The sequence below is a fragment of the Maylandia zebra genome, unplaced genomic scaffold (assembly GCF_041146795.1).
Source record: "Maylandia zebra isolate NMK-2024a unplaced genomic scaffold, Mzebra_GT3a scaffold07, whole genome shotgun sequence".
NCBI classification, from domain to species: domain Eukaryota; kingdom Metazoa; phylum Chordata; class Actinopteri; order Cichliformes; family Cichlidae; genus Maylandia; species Maylandia zebra.
This window is the reverse complement of record NW_027490037.1, coordinates 65,874-88,152: the sequence shown is the minus strand read 5'-3', so window position 1 is coordinate 88,152 and position 22,279 is coordinate 65,874. Positions and strand designations below refer to the sequence as shown.

Genomic DNA, 22,279 nt, shown 5'->3' with positions numbered 1-22,279 from the left:
GTTCCCCGACTCTAAGATCGACAAACTCTCTAGACTCTACAGCCCCAGGCTAGACAAAATTATGAAAAGGCACGTGCTCTCGAGCTCAATGACGACCAAGATGACCGCGGACGAGAAGCCTAAACTGCACACGTTACTGCCGTATATAAAGCTTTTGGAGGTGGAAGACCTGGGTGAGCTGAGCACGGATGGGTTTCAGCTGTGTCAGTTTTGGTCAAGATATTACACGAACAGGGATTACGTGTGCTGGCCGTGGTACGTGCAAGTGGATCGCACCGCTGACTTAGGGTGGACGTTGACCCTTTTGATGGAAGACGACACGATGGATATAGAGCGCTTCACTGAGCAGTTGTGGAAAGCTTACAAAGAATACTTCACGCTCAGCTGGATACCAGGAGAGGCAGATCGACACACCGACTGCCGGTTTGAAGACAACCGCTGGAAACTCGTAAGCGCGGCGATCGACAAAGACCTACGGGAGTTGGTGGATGACCGCTTTAGTGTGGTGCCTCGTTTAGGTGATGTTTTCCGTGAGACGGAATCGCAGCAAGCTACTTGCCTGCTGTGGTGTGACACCAACCAAGACGCCTTGAAGTGGAACACCTTTTTGTTTTGGTATCCAGAACGTCAGAGATGAAATGGGATTCAGTGAGGCGTGTCCGCAATTGAGCTGTGCTGTGTGTAACAAACAACAACGACGACAACACCGGCTACGGTGCTTGTGGAAGCGATGATAAACCTACTAAGAATGTCCTTTGTGTAACATGCAGTGTACCTACATGACTTGTGAACATAAACATCGGACCACACTAATAAAAAGAAACCACACAAACCCTGTGTGTGTCACCTTGATTTTATTTGCTGTTGCCAACATTCACATTCACAATAACATCGGGAGCGACACATATACATTTCACTGGTTACGGTGCGCAGTCTACGAGTCTGTAGCTCGAAACACTTTATAGCCTTTCCATTCGTCCGTCAGTCCGTATATGTGCATGTTATGTGACATGAGTATCAGGCCAATACTGTGCTTTGTAGCAACTGGTATGTCTGGATCACTAAGCATCTTGCGAATTGTGTTTTCCTGACACGACATCTTGGTTGCGAGAACAAGCTCTTCGTATTCCTCGGTCAGGATCACGCCTTCTGCCCACATGTCCTCAACGGCGTCCTGGATTGTGGTGACTCTGGATAACAACTGGTGTAGTTCCATGTCCTCCATTAGTTCGGCGCCGTTGAGTCCCTTCCCTTTCCACCCCAAGGCAAGCATCGCTGCAGGGGTCAAGGTGTGAGTGGTTTTGGTTCGCTCTAGTGAAAAACAAAACAAAACAAAAATAAAACGTAAGACATGATACAAAATGAAACACATACGACACCAACAGACCGTCTCCAGTTTCTTTAAGTTGTGCGTTTGTCAATGGTACCTAGGGGGCCTTTCGGGCCGTTTTCTTCTAGCCAGGCGTATAAATGCTTGCAGTGAGTCCGTACTATACGAAGCAACGCCTCGGCGTGCTCATCGTTGTCCAGACAGTAGTCCACGAGTGTCCGGATTCGCCTCATGGCGTTCGGGGTCTCGAGGGCCATGAATAGCTCGGTGTCCGGGTAACGATAAAAGAACTCCTTGTATATTACAGGTTCATAGCACCAGCAACCTTCGATGATGTCGTGCCTGTACGATTGCAGTTTGTACACGCTCATTGTCATCAACCCGAATGTGGATACGCTTTAGAATGCTAGGTTTGCTATGTTATTACATGCGGGGTCCTATGCTTCTAGCAAGGCATACAAATGCATGCAGTGAGTCTGTAGTATACTAAGCAACGCCTCGGCACGCTCATCGTTGTCAAGACAGTAATCCACAAGTACCCGGATTCGCGTTACGGGGTCCGTGGTCTCGAGGGACCTGGATAGCTCGGTGTCCGGGTAACGACGAATGAACTCCTTGTATATTACAGGTTCAAAGCAGCAACTGTCGATGATGCTGTGCCTGTGCGCTTGCAGTTTGTCCACGCTCATTGCTACCAACCCAAATGTGGATACGCTTTAGAATGCTAGGTTTGCTCTATTATTGCGCGGTGTACTTATGGGAGAGCAGTTGTCAGTTGGACACTCTCGTGGCTATGTCGGCTGCTCCGTGCTGCAGGTCGGGAGCTTTGGAACTGCAGGTCGGGAGCTTTGGAACTGCAGGTCGGGAGCTTTGGAACTGTAGGTCGGGAACGTTGGAACTACAGGTCGGGAACGTTGGAACTGCAGGTCGGGGGCTTTGGAACTGCAGGTCGGGGACTTTGGAACTGCAGGTCGGGGGCTTTGGAACTGCAGGTCGGCTGGCTCCTGCGTCTAGGTCGGCCACTGTGTGGATCTGGTTATAACCCCTTTCATTGTCGGATAAAGCTGTCCTAAAGTTGTACGAGTAATCGAGAACAGCTATTGATATAGTCATCCCATTACCACTCACGTATAAACACTCCTATCGCCACATAAGGTACCGTTATGGCTGTGGAACGACTGAAGTCGTGGCAACATGACATTGCAGAGCGGTGCGTTTACCTAACCGAAAGTATTTTTGAAAGATACACGAGGGAGCTCCCAGACACACCAGATATGACGGATATACCAAACTACGTGCATCGCCTCCAAGCCCTAGTCGAATACTGCATGGAGGATGAGGTCCGAGCCAAAGTGTTACTGTCATTGGTCGGTCACATCGATCCCCGCCTGTACCAGGACTTGGCGGAACGGGGACCAAGGGGGAAGACAGGTACTGGTACTTCTTTTCGAAGTGCCATCGTGTCCGACAAAACACTTTTTTTTTTTTTTTTTTGCTCGTATACTCATGTGTATATCTCCGCAGAACGAAAACTGACACAATTGAAGTTAACCGACGCTGCAGAGCGCATGATCGGCTCGACGTTGCCGAGCTTCCGGCGTGCAGTCAGAGAAGGCAGCTTCCTGGACAAAATCACGACTGTTGACGACGCAGTCGAGATCATGGTTGAGGAACGGCTGATCTTACCCGATGAACAATATATGCTATATCACATATATAAAACCACCGCGGGGAAGGTGCGTGCACTCAGATACCTCTTTGGATGCCCCACGGTACCTGACGACACCAAGGCCAGCATCTCGCTGATTCTGGCCGTGTACAACCTGGACGTCTTTGGCATCTTCACCGACGACCCTTATAGCTTGTTGGAGATTGTGTCTATTCCCTCAGTGGGGGCTTCGGTTGTGTAGACATGAGGTTTAACATTATGACTGTGTATAAAGAGTGATGTGTGATTACCTGTATTTCACAATAAACAAAAACACCATTATACATTTCTGTGCAGCGTCTTTATTTTGATACATGATACCAACGAGTACCTCGGCGCAAACCTTGGTACAGTCCCCGGGTATGCTGATATGGTGCACGGCCGGCAGAGGCCGCCCTTACATCCCACGGTATGTTGACTGAATGTACACACTAACACAACGTACACAGAAGAAGGGACTAATGTAAGTGTGTATCAGCAACGCCGCGGAATGACAAATATGTGACATCTTACCATGTTTCCTATGTACTACGATTGCCGCTTTGTACATTGTGTCACAATAAACATGAATCACAAGAAACGTGTAACTTTCTATGTCATAGATTGGCCATTGCTTCGCAGATAACACTTCTCTCGGTGACAGAGGCCCGCCATTTCCCACTTCGTACTACTTCTGTTTGATTTGTAATATAAATAAATTACTTTAGACGTCTTTGATTTCAATGTTTTTATTGTTTTATATTGGTTACACATTGGTTACACAATTGGTTACACATTTGGTTACACATTTGGTTACACTGGGTTTAAGGGCGCCAGGTGTGCTTCTTGTAGATAGCTTCAGTGTTAAACAGAGTGTGTCCGGTTTCAGCTGTGTACCAGACGGAAACTTCAATTTCCATACGAACATCAGTAATGTCGACGGCTAGTGTACTCATAAGACGATCGCATTCATCGTTGATGTCCACGGTAAGTCCAGTTGCGGGGCCATTGATGGAATGTAGATCACTCCAATCCCCTAGGACAGATCTGATGCGGTATTTATAAGTGACATCCTTTCCGTCGATTAAACGCTCGTGAGATCGGGCTTCGAAAACACAAGTTCCAATTTCACAGCTGACGGTGGGGGCATCAGTTACAATTGCACAAGAAGGCTTGAACACGCCGCTGTATTTCACTCCTTCGCAGTCTATCTCAACATTGTACTTTTGAAAACTTTGAAAAACGTATGTTGAGCCATCATCGGGATAGAAAACAGAGCGTGTAGTAGAGCGTTCCATTAGTCCCACAAAGGTATGGTTTAAACGTCTGGATTTGTATTTAAAATAAAATACACAACGAGCATCGGTGTCTCTTTTGTACTCACACCTGATTTGGTTATTGTAATCGGTGTTGCAGTGGAGGTTTTCAGGCATTTCAGCTTCCGACCACCCGACGCAAGCTAAAGAGCTGGCACACAGCGCGGCAATTAGAGTGATAAAGGTCAACATGGTCTTCACTGAATGGTTGGTCAATGCAGTAGTTGATTTCTCTCTGGAGAAGTATCATTAATATAGAGAATTGGTGGGGGTGAGGATATGAATAAGGTGCGGTTGAAATGACGTTAACAAATGGGGAAACATATGTTGTCGAGCTCCCCCGTCTGGTGGTTACATTGGTTTGATTTTTATTTATTGAGAAGTCGAGATCAGTCGATATTTAAATAAAAACCAAAAACCTCAGACTCGTCTTGGTTCTGTATTTTTATTGCCACTACGGTGAATACACTTGGTGATTGAACTCTGTTTTTTTTTTTGTACCGTCTGCACTACTGACTCATTACAAACCAATATTATACGACGTATCATCCGATCACAGTCTGTGGTTTCACCATGAATGTGTTTGACCACAGCGAGACAGATGCTCTCTTCCAGTTCTCCCACATATCGCACTCCACCCTGGAGCACTTGAAAAACATGTACTCAAGCTTGGCAATTTGCATGTGTCTGGCCGCTGTCGGCTTCTACGTCTACATCTATCTGGTCCCACTCCTGGTTACAGTGAGTGCGGTGTCCCCCCCCCCTCGCAGTCCTGGGGTTGTTGATCTGTCTTGCGGTGGCTACCCTCACGTCACTGGGGTTGTTTATCTGGTTTGTCATGACCCCCTATAACCCTGAGACAGAAAGGAAAAGACTGGCTATCCTCGAAGGATTTGCCTTGCTCACAGGTTTTAGCCTTGGACCCATACTGGACAGTGTCTTCGCCGTCGATCCGAATATCATCGTGACCGCCTTCGTGGGAACCTCTGTGATTTTCATCTGCTTCACTCTCAGCGCCTTGTGCGACACACACAGGAGCCACCTGTTGTTCCTCCGTGGCACACTCATGTCCGGCTGTTCTATTCTGTTCCTGGTGTCTCTGACGAACGTGTTCTTCGGATCTACGCTTCTGTTTGAGGCGAACACATACCTGGGACCGCTCGTCATGTGCGGATTTGTCCTGTTTAATACTCAGCGCATTATTGAGAAAGCGGAGAACGGGGACAAGGACTACATCTGGCACTGTGTGACCTTGTTTGTGGATTTCATTAGCGTTTTTAGGAGACTGCTGATCATCCTTTCCACGAAGGAGAAGAACAAGAAGACGTTCTCCGAACGTATTGTGTGCAACATGATAACAACCGATGTGTGAAATGAGTGCGTGTATGCCGTATTATTACATTGCCTAAAAGAACACAAATGCTGCATGCTTCTGTTCATGATTGTTTTATTGTTGACAATAAACAAAGACTGCAACATTGTATGTGGGTTGTTTGTACGCTCGGTGAACAAGGTTATGCTAGAGAGGAGGTTAATGCAGAGCGCCGCGTCTCGCTTTAGCCGGCGTTCTGAGGACTTTGCGATTCCTCAGCTGCAATACGTTGATGTCGTCGGGTTCAGCGGGCGTTCTGAGGACTTTGCGATTCCTCAGCTGCAATACGTTGATGTCGTCGGGTTCAGCGACGACGGCTGGCTTGTCAGCAGTAACGGTGCTCTGAGAGGCAGCTTGGTTCAGCTGCAATGCGTTGGTGTCGTCGGGCTCGGCGATGGCCGGGTCGCCTGCGGCGCCCGTGCTCCGGGAGGCAGCTTGATTCTCAGCATTGTCGGCCGAATCGGAGGCCATTAGCTCTGCGCCCAGAGCGTATAGGCAGATATAGCCCGTTACCTCCGCCATGATATTCCAGACCGGGTCGATGTCCACAACGCCTCGTCTCAAGACGCGAGCGGTCTCGCTGGGACACTTAGCAGTAGGCTCGACCTTGACTCTCACCGTGAAGTCGTGGTCCATTTCAAGAGTGAACCACATTTCGTAATCGTCCTCGGACAAGCCCACATTGTTGTCGTGGCCTGCGCATTTGGGATCGCCCGAAGCCTCGTGTAACTTGTCCACAAACCTTGCTATTGTCCTGGCGGTGACATACAAATCCTTGACGTAATCGGCGTGGTCGACGGGGTGTTCGTGCACGTGACGGAGCATAGCCAGACACCAGCTGTTGTTCCCCGTAGCACTCAGCGAGTGTCTATACAGAGACGTGTTAGACATCATGACCTTGAATGTTAAAGTAAATGGCTCGACCGTCTTGGCGAACTCTGCAAACGTGTCCAAGTAGACCTGCCGTTTTGCGGTAGAAGTCGCAGACGATTGCGCACCGTCCAAGAGCACTAGCTGGGCGGTCGGGTTCATCTCGGTGTATTTGTATTATGTTGCTATCCTCTGCAAAGTTCCTACGTCTTGGGTGATGGTGTGACTTGTTCGAATGCCGGTGAACATAGAAGCAGGGGTTCGGTTTTATGTATTCTGTTTAACCATCGGGTAGTTGTAGGGGTAGGGGTAGGTGGGGGTGGTTTGGTACGGATTGGCTGTGCGTGCAGGCACTCCAACTTGCGACTCTCGTTTCTGTTTATGCTGCAAACAAGCGGTGAAAAGGAACGTTATCACATATGAACGGCCCATAATATAATCATTCTACCAATATGTTTTTTTTTTTTTGTTTTGCACATTGGACCAACTCACGAGATGTTCAGCGTGTGCGCCTACAGTAGCTCACCTTTCCCAGCACGATAATATCCGCTTGCCTCTAACCCCCCCCCTCAGTGGACATGCACAACAGCTGGGCAGAATGGTCAGGGTTTATCCTGGTGACGCTGAGGCAAGAAACGTATAATATCATGTGGAGCGGTCGTAGAGGACAAGGTGTCTCTTACACTTTGTCTTTTAACTACCAGCAGACATGCAGCAGACATGCATCACACAGTGGCGAGCGATAGAGCACGTGGAAACAATGTTTCTTCAAGAGAGGATACATGCAGCAACCCAGGACAGAGCACCTTAGATGGTGGACATAACATGGGGAAAACACCGCGTATTAGATACACACGTGCACCGAGCGTATCTCGGTGCAAAGCGCGTGTCTTACCCAGAATAATGGCAGAAGTCTAAAAATTAACAGTGCCGGGGAGTCTGTGTCACACATTGATTGTCATGATGATTATCAGTGGTGATGAGAGTTAGGCAAAAATGATACAAGCGACAGCTACGTTTGTGATTCTCGAGTCCCGGGGAGGGGTTTCGTACATTACAACGCGCACATAGTTGCAAAAGAGCCCTCTCTACAGACTCCGTGCATATACGGACTTGACATGGATTGGTACGACGGGGTGCATTTGAAAGACAGGACTTTTACGGCGCACGAAAGGGACTCACTCGAACGGCACGCTCGTGTGTCGAGTGTAAAAACTAAAAATGGAGAGACGATGGGAGTAAAAGGAACCGTTGTCAAGAGGCCAATGGACTTGAAGTTAACACATTATCATCACATGAATGCCTTGGTGGCTTTACTCTCCTGTCACACGGACCAGAGTTGCGAGTCTATCATTTGTTACCCCGGACGAGAAATACGGAGCGGTAACCCAAAATGACACGGAAGACCACACGTGTACCAACTGTACCTCCATCGTCATTCCTGTCAGATACACGCAGAGGGAACTGCTGATGTAAAAGAACAACAACTTGCCGTTTTACGAGAAGACAAGACTAAGAACTTCTTTGAACGATTTGATGTGTCACCGTGACTTTTTGTGCCGCTGAATAGTAGTAATAATGCGATGAATCTTAATGTCCTTTCCTTTTGTCTTTGCGCGGTGTTAGATAAAATTCGAACATATTGCTTGATGTTGTCAACTGCTATGCCTGAGTTCCAGTGTCTGTGACATTTTCACATTTCACGAGTACTTGTCTGTCTGACATGAAAGACCCCAATAAACGTTATGGCTTTCTCCACTTTGGCGATGTTGGTGCTTTTTGTTTCTTTTACAACTTTACAACAGTGACAAATGTTGAACTATGCCTGAGTTCCAGTGTGTGTGTGTGTGTGTGTGTGTGTGTGTGTGACATTTTCAGATTCCATGACAACTTTTCTGTCTGACATGAAAGACTTCAATGAACTTTACGGCTTTCTCGACTTTCGCGGAGTTGGTGCTATTTGTTCATAGAACTCTACGCCAGCGAAAATGTTCAACCTGCGATTCATACATTTTAGATATACTCAATGTCCAAACCTAAAGGCCTCTGGGTGTGATTTATTTTTATTATTATTATTATTATTATTGTGATTGTGCGGCTTTACGCAGCGCATGTCGGTTTCGAGGCCTTTCGTCACCATTACCAACATCGAAACCGAGAATGTCCGTAAGGCGAAGTCGAGCTTTATGCGGGCCGCCAGGACAGCGGGAAGACTCGAGCGAGAAGAGCGATCGGTGTCACACGCGGGTAATCAACAGCCTGAAACGTGAACTGCTAGAGCTTCAAAACACCTTGGAGTTGGAGCGTACGCAACGCCGGGAGCGAGATGCGCGCGAGTCCGAGTCAACGTCAAACAGACCCAATGTGCCGCACCAATCCCACCGACTGGCAGCCGACCTTGAATTGTGTAAGAAGGAACTAGCGGCAACCAGGCAAGCTTTAGACGAGGCGTGCGAAGAACGGGAGGCCCTTAGGGTCCAACTGTCGACAGTTCAAACGGCATCATCGTCGGCTACCGAAGACGCCGAAAACAAAGCGGACCTTGAAGCCCTGCTTCGCTTGGACTGGGTAGGCAGCCATTATCTAGCGGTGACTCTTCCCGAAGACCACATGTTCAAACCGGGAGAGCCCGTTACTCCGGCGGGGGTCTTGCACAAACTGTACGAGATAAGAATGGGTAGTAGACTGGCCACCGGGTTCACCGTGCTGCTGGAAAATATAAACATTATGCTCTCGCACACGGACCCGCAGTGGTACGCGAAACACTTTGGTTTTCGCTCCGGAACCCGCACCCACGGAAACGACTACATCTCCGCGGACAGGATAGACGCGGACGAATTCGCCTGGCTGCTGTTTGAGTACGGGGCACACGCCCCGCTCGTCGAAGTGTTAGCCGGGCTTCAGACTGTGTTGAGCAGCACAGGTAAAGGCGGCGTGACAACCGCGGCTCTGTGCACAGGCAAGTCCATGTACACGGCGTACGTCGTCTTGTTCCGCGACACCGTGTCTAAGGCCTTTGAGCGATTCGAGCGCGTGCGAGACAGGGCTTACAAGGTTCGAAAGGAGCAAGGTGTGTTGTACATGTCTCTGACTGCAGGATTGGGCCGCGATCTCGACGCGCAGTCGTCATCCTCGCAGGTCGTCCGTAGTAGGGCCTTGCGATCGGTCATCGAAGGCATAGAGGCCCCTTCTCACGTGAACAACCCCGCTGCGGATGGTGTAAAACACGCAGACGACCCCTTCAGAGTAGGTGACTCGCTGTCGGATTTTCTCAGACGCAAGAGCCGGGTGAACGACCAAGGCAAAGCAGGGCGGGTCCCTGCATTTACCAGCCAACAAGCTCTCGCATATAAGTCTCAACAGGAAAGTGCGGCCAGAGTACACAAACGGGTGGTGTTCGATTCGCCGTGGCCGTAATCGCAACAAATAGCATGGCCGACAATCGACCCGCGGGCAACGCTGCAGGCGAGCCGTCTCGGAAAAGACAACGCGTGGAATCGGAGCAAAGTGATGTGGATAATAACAGACGCGCGGCCATGTTAGCGCTTTCTAGATATTGCCAAGAACAATGGGTCAGGGCTATGACACGCTTGCACATGTGTCGAGGACGCGCGCTGACAGTGGCGTTGCTCAGCGGTGACGCCGGGTGTGGCAAATCGTATGCAATTTCGCTGCTGATCGCGCAGCTGAACAAGATGAACGTGAGCGTGGCCGTTAGCGCCCTGACGAACAAGGCCGCGGGAACCCTAGGGGAAATGTGTTCTATCAAGGACGTGTATACGTTACACAAGCTCATGGGATTTCGAAAAGGACTACTGGATAACAACCTGTCGCTGGAGCGGTTCACCGAGACGTACCGGGAACTGCACTGCGTCGCACTAGCAAAGTTTACGAAAGTGTACCGCTCTAAGCTAATGGAAGACAAACACCTGAACGAACGACACTCGTGCGTCACAGCGAGCCCCGAATCGTGTGCGACCTGCAGTGCTTTGTTTCAAAAACTAAGGGTGTCGACCAAGCCTTCTGAGCAGGCTCCCATGCAAGACGCCCCTCCGTTTCTCGGTGTCAATGTTATCGTGGTGGACGAATACGGCCTGATGACCGCGGACCTGTTGGAACGTACGTTACGTTGCATGGAGTTGTTTTACGGACCGGGAAAGGGACCGTTGGTTATTTTCTCGGGTAGCGTTTCGCAGCTACAGCCGGTGGGTTCTTCTGCACGGATATGGGAAGACGGCCGATTCGAGACGTTGTTAGCGCACCGCACGCCGCTGTTTGTCAACAGGAGGCAGTTCCAAGACCCCGAGTACGCCGAGGCTGTGACATATCTTCAATTCAACACTGTGACAGAGCAATCCAAACGGATATTCGCTAGCCAAGCGACTGTCAGCGAACGAGACACGATGGACCCCACGTACCACCCGGACAGGCTGCGTGTATTTCATCAGGATAAACAGCAGAGGGAGTACACGGCGGCGTACATCAAGCATTACACGAAAGACGTACGTACCGGAGACAGGTTTCTCAAGGTTACACGTTGCGGCGCCTCGCGCGAAGGCCCAAGAGCCTGGTACGACGTTCTGAAACAGGCCGCTCAGGCACTGCCGAAACTGTTCTCGCTACCGCCGTACCGCCCGGGTGTTCGGCCCACGGAGAGGGATTATCTCACCGTGGATCGACTCTGGATCGGCTGTAGAGTGAGGCTGATATGGCACATGGATTCGAACGGGATACAAATAGCAAGTGGCCGAAGGCCCAGCTCTCTTCTGCCTTCCAAAGAGTCTCTGCGACAGGCGAACGAGGCAAAAGCCAGCGACACCGAGGGCGTGATAGTCGACATTAAATTAAAAACGAGTGAGGGATTCAACGTGTTTCACGTGAGGGGAACACAGAGCGGCACGGTCTACAGAGTGAGTCCCTCCGAGTGGCGCTGTCACAACTGGGTGGTGGCCACCCACCCGCTGGCGTGTTTGTTGGCCATGAACACATACGACTGTCAAGGCTGTACAGTTCACGGTCAGGTGCTGTACCACCCCCCTAAGTACTTTGCGAGTTCGCCTATTAAACCCTCGGTGTATGTGGTGTTGACCAGGGTGGTGAACCGAGAAAACCTACGGATGACAAACTGTAACTTTGCTAACAAGGTGGGACGTGTTGATTTTTATAACGACAACCTGGTGATGTATCGTAAGAGAGTGGAGATGAACTACTCGTGCTGAAAGGGTGCTTGTGTGGGGGTTTTTTGGTTTGTTCTTTTTTTTTTTACAAGGCCGAGATGGATGGAGATTGTTGGCACAGACTGACGTTGGAAGAAATGATACTCCTGACATGTTCGACCGGCTCGCGGGGAAACACTGGCGCCGATAACACGGTTCACACCGACCGGCTCTTCGCGGCTAACAACACACCACCTAAGCGGTTGGCACAAGATGACTTGGAGACGTACATAGTTGCTCGTTGGTGCCCTTGGTTCTCTCGGTCGTTTGGACCTCTGTCTGATTGTGACATGAACACGCTCGCGGTCAAATTGCTCAGATCGTCAAAGTGTCGCAACAGTACGACTGCACTAGAAATACTTACTGCGGTGGCAATCGTATTGACTCGGCCTAACCTTACACAGCGACCGCACAGCTGCGATCGCACTCTGGCTAAGAGGTTGCTATTCAAAGATTGAAGTGTCCACGAATAAGCGCTAGCAAGCCATGTCGTCCACGCGAGTACATCGACCTATACGGATCTACACGCACGGTCTCACTGAGCGGAAAAACCCCTCCAAGGATGTTCCTTTCGGCAGTTACAAATACAATTCAGCAAACAACGACTTGCCCGGGGGGTTATTCCACTTTGTTCGCGACGGAGACCTATATGTGCCTACGCTACACGGACTGAACGCGGAATACATTCAAACTCTAAAGGATGTGGCCGTGTGCTCCGCCAACAGTTCCATGGCCAGTAGGCCGTTTCTCAACGCTCCTCACATGTACGAAGTCGAACTGATCAACACGGGCCACGAGCAATTGCAACAAGGCGACCGATTCACCGTTCAGCTACCAAACCAACGCGACAGGGCCGCTCAGTTAGAAGCGCCCTTGGACCCCGGGTATGATCTGCACGTCAATAAGGGCATATGGGGAGGATTGCTGGCCACTAGGCGGGTGAACACCGAAACCGGAGGAGACTGCGTCGAAGAGTTGCTACGCGCTATAAAGGACGACGAGGCGTTCGACGTGTTCGAGCTCATGTCGCCTTACACGCCAAATAGCACGCTATCGATGCTTACCCTGGTAGCCAACGGAGGTGGCTACCAGGGTGTACCAGACCTGTGTCGTGCGAATGCAGCGGACGCCGCGAACGGAGAACTCAACCAGACGAACGTTGAAGCAGTTATCGACGACGGTCACGTAAAACAATATCTGAGAACTGTGATACGCCATGCCCTGACCATAGTGGAAAGCGTCCAGGGGTTTGCCTGCGGACAAGTTATTAGAGCTTGTAAAGGATACACAACTAGTCCTATTCATACCGGGGAGAGGTTCTGCGCACAGCTGAATGTAAACCGTTGGCTTTCGTGACAAACGCGTTTGTGCAGTACCAATATAAATGTATGTATGTATGTGTGTGTGCGTGCGTGTGTGTGTGTTGATCTCAAGAATAAACGACATGAAAACAACCCACATGTGTTGAGTGTACTTTATTCACATTGCGAGATACACCATCCACTTAGCGTGGCAAGTCATTTGAACTGTGCGAGTACTTCTTGACGTAAGTTGGGTCGAGTCGATAAGGTTGACCGTGAGACAGCCGATCAGCTTGTAGGGTTTTGCGATGGCTTTTCAATTTCTGTTTCAGGCGGTGTTCCACAGACCTGTCCTTTGTCACCACCGTTTGCTCTGGGGGTTCTCGGCGCTCCGAGTCGCCTGGGGTATCCCCTTCGATTGTGCTCTTTGGCCCGCCGAGTTCGGAATCCTCCGAGGGTTCTCTGCCGCTGCTGCTACTGCTGCTCCGCAGATCCCCTCGACGGCCTTTTGTGTCCTCTGTGTGTAACGCTTGTAACCATCGAGATGTCGGCGGTTGCGTCGCGAAACCCCGGCGGTGTAATCGCACTTTGTCTTTCGGGGTCTTAGAATACCAGGGATTTAGGTCCCAGGGTACGGTTTCGTCGTTGTCGTCCAATACGGTGGGCCTGCATCGTAGTCCAGTGAATACGCCGCAGTTGCGGTAGGGGGAAGCGATGCCCAGGCGCCACCTGCCTTTCTGCGCGCCACCGGTCATGACGCTGGTGTCGCTCTGAACGCACGTACGTACAGATAGCACTTACCGAACCACAGCATAGTATTCGCCAATACCAGGGCACGCAGAGTTAATGCTACCAAATCCAACAGGGTCTCCTTGTTGCACTTTCGAATGCCACTGGCCATGGTGCCGGGCGGCGATCTGTAAGCACGTACTCGCAGAAAAAGTATACTCGACGCCCACACCAGGGGCCCGCAGAGTTAATGTAGTGTAATCCAAGAGCTGCTCCGCGGTCCTCGTGAGCGCAGGCTTCAGATCACACGTTATCCGGGGCGGTTTCATTCTAGTAGTAGTACTATCTGCGTGAATCTGATGAGCACCACGTACATAGCAATCGCTGGGATCCCGAACAACAGGGCGGATGAATCTGTCACTGGATTAAACGCCAGATGAGCCGTATTGTAAAGCAGTAGGAGCAGCGATAGGATAGCCCAACCGACAGGGGCCTGATTGTGCTGGTGTCGATTTATTATCGGTATCTCCTTTTGTCTACCAAATGCGTCGTGCTCACGTCGGTCGTCGAAAGTGGTGTGCAATGCACGAGCTTCTCTGCAAAGTGCTAACACCTCCGCGTTGCCCGTCGTCGCTACGGCAGAGTACTGCAATTGCCTGAGCGTCTCGCTTAGCACCTTGAGTTCCACGGTGCAGTAGGACCACACGGCTTTCAGTTCCGCTAGAAGAAATAGTATCCTATATCCGTAGTACCAGTCGTCCAATGCTGGAGCGGTTGCCAATGTCCACAAGGCATGCAGGCTGCATAATCCGATGGCGCACATTTGCATTTTTACCTTAACTCCCATTATCGTGCTCTCTTGTCGTTTTTTCTGTGCGTAACGCACGTTATATGTGCTTAAACAGCCGGACGAAGCCAACCGCGTTAATCCACACAAACACGCCGATCGTCCACGCGTACAGGTGTGACTCCGCTGCGTCTGCGGGAGTAGATTCGCCTTCGTGGCGGGTCCTCGAATGCAGCCACGTGCACATGTAGGCCACCATCAATTGAAAGCACAGTGCAAACGAAGATGTCTTAGATACGCCGAAATCGGGATACAAGCGGCCTTTACTGTGGTCGTAGTCGGTTCGTCTCGAGGCGCACGTGGCACCGATGTACAAACCCCAAATCAGGGTCGTGCACACCGATAGCGACCAGATGGCAGCTACTCCGCTCAGCGACTCCCAACTGTACAAACGCAGAGCGTGGGCCACTGTAGTGATAAGAATAAGACATGTCGAAAGTAACCGTAAGGCCATGTACAACTTCAGCTTCCAAAAGCGGACCTGTTCGTGCGTGTTATTTATCCAACACACCACGGGAGGGAGGTATAACGGATGAATGGCCGAAGTCGTCATGTTTTTATTCAGTACGACAGATAGCACTAACTCCTGATCGGGCAAATGCGCTCTGGGAAGCATGGTCGTTCTCGCAATGTACGTTTTTTTTTGGGGGGGGGGGCGTTATCACCGTGAATTAATACCGCGTTGACCGCAATCAACAGGCATGCCTTAAGAGTCTAGCGGAATCTGCTGTGTTGCCGGATAACTCAGAGTCCTGGCAGCGGGATACCGCAGTATCAGCTACAGCGACCATCGTCTGGAATCCTACGTGATCTGAGTAACGCCACACGCAAGATCCGTTGCATCGGAAGGTATGGCCGTGTTCGGTCCCGATGTGCACGTAGTAGCATCGTCCGCTATCTCGAAGGTAATCGCAAAGGAGTTCGTCCTCGTCTACTGCCCACACGAGAGCGAGGGTGACACCCGCGTGGTCTTCTAGGAGAACGCGCTTCCCCGAAGAAGAAGACGATTTGGCCACCAGGTACAATTTTACAGCCGACGGAGCGCCCTTGTCGCGGGGCACGGTCGTAGCCTGAACCTCGCCCGTGTGACACATATCGCCGAGGACGGATCCGATCGAACCTACCAGCTGTAGCACCTCTTTCACCAAATGCGGCCTAGCTACAATACAGTGTATTGCAAACCAAAGGTGTTCGCTTGACACCGGAACGTTTTTGTATGCCATGCTCATCACGTTACGCATCACCGCAGCTCTGCGGATTTCCAGAGAGCGAGCTGAGCGGGAAGCGTCGTCGCATCTGATCATTTCGTGGAAGCGACCCAACGATTTGTTCCATTCTGACACCAGCAAGTGTATCGGCATAGCGGGAATGTACAGCTCTTCCATACCGACGTACCCGCTCATCAACCTTTTTGCCATCACGCTGCTGGGTTCCGCGACGTTACTGTTGTACAGGTCCACGATACCGCAGTGCCGCCCGTCCCCGGGTGTGACCGGCATGAACCTCACACACACGTCTCCAACCTTGGGCCGCGAGGAAACGCCGTCCATGATCTGGGACGCGACGTGCTTGAAATGGATGGTCCCCATAGCCAAGTTGTTACAGCCACCGCGTAAACTCACGGTCGGACATATCACGTCGTCATGCCAGTCGTCCTGCGGAGTCCTCATGACTCGGCCATTGTTCGACGCCGCGCGATGAACACCGGAGGTTTTCAGTAGAAAACAAAGCGACTTTACGGCCATGTCTCTCTATTCTGTTGTGCATATGGTCTGTGCGCACAGACTACTACTGTGGCTTCGCCCTAATGCGTAAACAGTGCAGATCATCGTACACTGTTGTAGTACGTGTAGTTAGTTATTTGCAGTTCTTCTACCACCGCACCCACGCGTCGTGGAAATGAACCTGTGAATGCATGTTGTACGATATGCTGTATAATCAACTGGTTGTTATGTCAAATAAACACACACAAACAACAATACACAAAGGAGTCGTGTTCTTTTGAGTTTTATTCTGCAATCTGTCTCGCGACATACACGGCGTTAGAATGTTAGCCGTTTGGGCCCATTGATATGACACAAAGATTAATTACATTTTACATTTGCCTCACACTCAACAAGGAGCCGGACTGCCAGCAGTGTGTGCTCTCACGCTCAAACGTTGGCCAACCTGGCCCCAAAAGCCTACCGACTTGCAGACAAACGTTGGCCGACCTGGGCCGAAAGTTTATTAGGCTGCGTGCTTATAACTTTCGGCGAACACAAGCAAGCAAGCAAGCGACAATGGCACATGCTGGATTTGCAGCGGCAGTTCTGATCATCGCCCTTTCAGCGGCATATGCAAGCGTAGCGATCCGGGGCCCCTTACAAGATGCCCTAGTCGATACTCTGCAAAAGCACCCAAGTGTGCGTAAGGTCACTATCGGTTCACCGGAGCTGCGCAGGGGTGTTCGACCGAAACATGTTCCTGGCCGGAAAAAGCCTTCGCGTCGCAGAAGCTGTAGATGGACCATGAGAGCTCTGGTCGTTGGAGACTACGACGCCGACAACAGCTTTGTGCACATGACAACCGATGACTGCGGCCGGTACAACGAGTCCGACTGGGCTGAGACATTCCCATGTGTGTTTGACAGAGAAACTCTGACTACCACATGCAACGGCCCGCTACCACGGGGCACGAGTCAGCAGCAATGGCAAGTCGGAGCCCTTATCATAGAACCCCAAAACATCAAGGTCCCCCGTAGCCCCGCGCCATCGCCGAGACCCATCGTGGCAACCCCCTTCACAGCAGAGCCGACGCTCGACAGTCTAGGCGGGCTGGGTTTAGCTAAAACAATACAGTGCACCGGGGTGTACTCTGGGTCTGTCAAACTAGAGTCGAGTTGGTACGGCGGTGACGTTCACGTCGGCGGCGAGTGTCCGGAGCTTTACTTTGGCATGGACTTTGCGTTCGACAACGCATTTACAGCTAACGGATCTCAGGAGACTCGCTTGTCATGGTACGCTTGGGTCCAGGGCGACAAATTGATAGTGGACATGCTGTACGTCGACGAAGTTGCCGTCGTACCTACCCCGCCTGACACACAAGCCGCAGTCGCAATGCGCGGCACTCGCAAAAGCGTAAGCTACAGCGCAAACGATCTGACGTCCTCAGACATCACAATAGACGGTAACGTCTACAAGTACAGGTCTAACGAACACGGACGATCGTCTGCCATGGAGCCTCGACTGTGTCCGGTTCTCACGCTGGCCACGGCGTGCAGCATCGCTAGCAATTTGGCCGAGACAGACAAGGAGCGGCTCGGTAACATAACAGGCTTTTACCTCACGTCTGCTAATAGGGATTCTGATCACTTCTACATTGCCGGGAATGTACTGGGGACCAAAGGACTGCTGAATGTAAACTACAGAGCCTCTGTACTCAATCGCAACGATCCGGCGTGGGTCGAACTGCCTATGTACACACTATCACAATGCGCACAGAGGGTCTACGATGCTGAAGAGTGTCTAGAAAGTCCCGCGTCCGACGGACCTCAGGTCGGTCCTCTGGTTTACGCGCAAAGCTACGACTTGGAGGGTCAACTACACGACATCCGTCCTGTGTTTATTGCATTTTAAGGGCTGGTGGTAATTCACATGTGTGTAACCTTATATCGATGCATATTTGCAGTGTTAAATCAAAAATCCTGCAGTAGCTACATCACTGTGTACCTACACCAACCATAAATGTGTTTTTGTGTATCTTGAAATAAAAAGGAATCGTAAGCAATCTGCCACGCTGTTGTTCTTTTTTTTTTTTCCTTTGTGCTACCCACCACCTGTACGCGTTATACCAGCAACTAACTGGTTCGACTTGCATTGTTATGTTTACCACTGCCTTTCGTGTCCACAAAGTCCATGAAATGTCGAATGAACAAAGTTCAGGAACACATAACACGTACACACACAAGTGGATATACAACACCGTGTTTAATCACAGACATATATATATATATATATATACAAAATACACAAAACATTTGATTTAGCTCTACATGGTCAGTTTGCAATAACGCAGCTTCATCAGTACGCAATCCTTGATCTCATTGCAATTAATCCTATGTTGTTGGTTCGAGGTGTAGTGTGCCCCGTAGTCAGCGGTCGCTGCACAAATGACACAGCGATAACGGCCGTTTAGTTCGACGAAACCGTAGCTGTTCTTAGCCAGTGCCTCAGGGAACGCGATCTGGCCTCTCCTGTAACGCTCGTAGCCTAGGATGAGACGTAGGTTGGCCCACTTCCCTCGGAATCTATCCTCGATGTAAGGACAAAAACCGCTCTCGTTGTACACATGGTAGATGTGCTCGCCTAGCAGCGTGTCGTTTTCAACAAAGTCCTTTACTCGTATGCCGCACGCGTCGCACTGGCGATCTTCCACGGTGCCCGATACGTGACGCATATTGGCGGGGTCCGCCTGGAACACGCAGTCCGTCCAGGATGCAGATTCACGCGTGGGTTTAAATTCCCCGGTTCGCGTGTGACGGAACACGGGGCCGTCGGTGCCGGATGCATCGAGAGCTAAAGTTTTAGCCTTTCGGGTCATCATCTCGGCCAGGGTGCTGCAATTTAAGAAATGTCCGTTCCCAAAGGTATACTTGGTCGTTTCGGCCATCGAACATATTACGCAGTGCCTGCGACCGGCAACGGTGACATAGCCCTGGTTCGAGCACAGGAGATATTGCGGCAGTGCCATGAGACCCTTGTTGAATCGCACACCTCCGTGCAAGTCGATCAAGTGGTTCTCTCGACCTCTGAATTTAGCTTTAATGTATCGACACCGAGCGGACCCCTTCCATATGTGCTCTTCCAAATTCACTGCGCCACTCTTGTATCCTGCGAGAATCACATCACAGTCATTACATTTGTACGTGTCGTAGCTGTGGGGCACCGGTGTCATTATGGCACCGTCCGCCAGTATCTGTTCCTCCGATGGATTGTTGTACCACCGGTTACTATCCGTGTGCGTTACCACAACGGGTTCCCCTTGTATTATTTGAACGCGAGGCGCATGTGGAGCGTTGGCAGCGTACGCGCGCTCTCCGGCCCGTTTCTGGGCAATCTCCTGCGCGGACAACCCTCGTTCGTCCCAGCCGAGGCCAAACGTGTCTTTGTGGAATGCGCAGGCGAACAACGTTGGGCCGAACGTTGGTTGTGACACAAGGGGTTCCGTTTGAGACTCCAGGCCTGGGATTTCCCTTTCCAGTTGATGCACAGTCGCGATTGCCATAGTCGCACCACTCTCGCCAAGCACTGCGTGTGACTCAGCCTAACCGCCGACCAAACAACTAGTACTTAGAGACCTTGTCGTGCTTACAACGCTGAGATACCAAAATCTGTTTAGTAGCGTGTTGCTGTCAGTCTAGAAATGAGGACCTCTGATCGCTGGAGCCGTGATGTCGATGCCGGTGATGGCATCGGTATCCAGAAAACAGCTAACACCACTTTGTTGTTTTTTTTTACACACCGCTAGTGACCTCCGATATTGCATACATACACAGGCGGTGGCTGAGACCCGAGTGTCCACACGCAAGAGCCTTTGACGCATTTGAATCAAAATAAACCAATTGAGCTTGTAGACACTAAAAAAAAAGATCAACACACAATGGAAATATATGAAGCGATGAGACTTTTTATTCACTGCATAACTTGCACACTGTACAACTGGAAAACATGTAGGGTGACAAGAGTAAAGCAACAATGGCACACAACACAGCCAACACATCGTGTGTCATGTTCCCGCATTTGAATCAAAATAAACCAATTGAGCTTGTAGACACTAAAAAAAAAGATCAACACACAATGGAAATATATGAAGCGATGAGACTTTTTATTCACTGCATAACTTGCACACTGTACAACTGGAAAACATGTAGGGTGACAAGAGTAAAGCAACAATGGCACACAACACAGCCAACACATCGTGTGTCATGTTCCCGAGTCCGCGACTCGGTGATTTTGTGTTTTGGAAAACAATATCGTGGGTTACACTCAACAACAAGATCGCGTAAAAACCTTCACATCTCAAATGATTATACAGCCTTGAAGGCGTAATAGAAGAAAACAGAACTCGGTGATTTTGTGTTTTGGAAAACAATATCGTGGGTTACACTCAACAACAAGATCGCGTAAAAACCTTCACATCTCAAATGATTATACAGCCTTGAAGGCGTAATAGAAGAAAACAGAAATGAACATACAGCCTTGATGGGCACAATGAAAGAAAATAAAAAAAAATAATATCGTAGGTTGCACTCAACAACAAGATCGCGTAAAAATAAAAAAAAAAACAAACAAAACCTCCCAAATCGTGTGGGACGACACATTGGTTACAATCACATGGCCTTTATCGTTTTTTTGCTGTTCACCGGCTCACACTGCAAGCTTACGAAGGCCTCTTGCGAGGGATTTCACGTCTGGGCAGCACGACGGTATAGCCCTATCCATGGTAATAGGCGCCCAGGCTACATATGTGCCCGTTAGAGCGTGGACGGCGCGGCGAAAGTCCATCAACAGCTTGAAGTCGGTATCGGTGATGTACTGTTTGAGAGCGTTGAGCACGCACCCTGCGAACGTGCGGTTGCTCTCACAGGGAAAACGGATGGTTTTGTACCTACCGAGCCAATCTACAGCAGTGTTGAGATCCTCTTGCTTTCCCCTTTCCAGTATACAGGCCAACCCGTCCACGACGGCCTCTATGACAGCCGGCTCGTTCATTTCCGCGCCGCCTTTGTGCTCTGGGTGATGAGGATTGCGAGCGTAGTGGTGATAGAATCCCTGGTTCGCCATTTTGGTGAGAACCGTTTTTTCGTCGACGTGGGCATGCTGGTCGCAACCCGCTTCCGCCTCCATGAAGTACGCCATGATACCCGAGTAGGCGGCGGATTCTATGCCGCTCGTCTTACTGGAGTCGTGAATCAGTAGGTCTCTCACGTAGTATCTGTCGGCCAGTAGATCCGACCAGGGACTGTCTGCGACGCCGACGCTGGCTTGCTCCAAGGCTCTGGCCACTATAGTTCCGACCATGGTCACGAACATGGTGTGCGTTAGGAGCGCCACATGATGTTCTCGTATAGGCAGACAGGCTTTCACGGCGTCTTCGCATTCATCCGCACCGTGGCGCTTCTCGAGTAACCTGCATATGAGGGTTACTAAATTGGCGGTTTGGTAACCGCGCTCGTTCGTGACGGGTTCGAACTTCATACGGTGCGCCTTGGAGATCTGCAACAGCTTGTTGTAGTGCTCCTTCATAAGCGCCTGGTCGTAGACATACGCAAGCCTTTCGGGGATGAGGGGAGCTGGAAGTTGTCCAGCTCTGCCTCGCGTGGCTCCTTTCGCCTGGCTCGCCGGCGTCGGTGAGGGCTTATCGACCGGTGCCGTGGCGGCCGATGTACCTTTGGCTGTCCTGGGTCGCGGAGTGGTTGTTTTTCTTGACGACATGGCGTGTCCGGAGACAATGTGTTCTAGCTGCGCGCAACGGGCATTGATGTTGAGAGTATAGTATGGGTTACATGTTAATAGTTAATATTGGCGATGATAACACAGTGTATCGTCCACGGAGGAAGGCGACTTGGTA

At 50.5% G+C, this 22,279-nt stretch overlaps 1 pseudogene; it reads left to right on the top strand.

Annotated features, from left to right (window-relative positions):
* Positions 1 to 4,906: 4,906 nt before the first annotated feature.
* LOC112431131 (putative Bax inhibitor 1 pseudogene) lies at positions 4,907 to 5,705 on the top strand (annotated as a pseudogene).
* Positions 5,706 to 22,279: the final 16,574 nt, after the last annotated feature.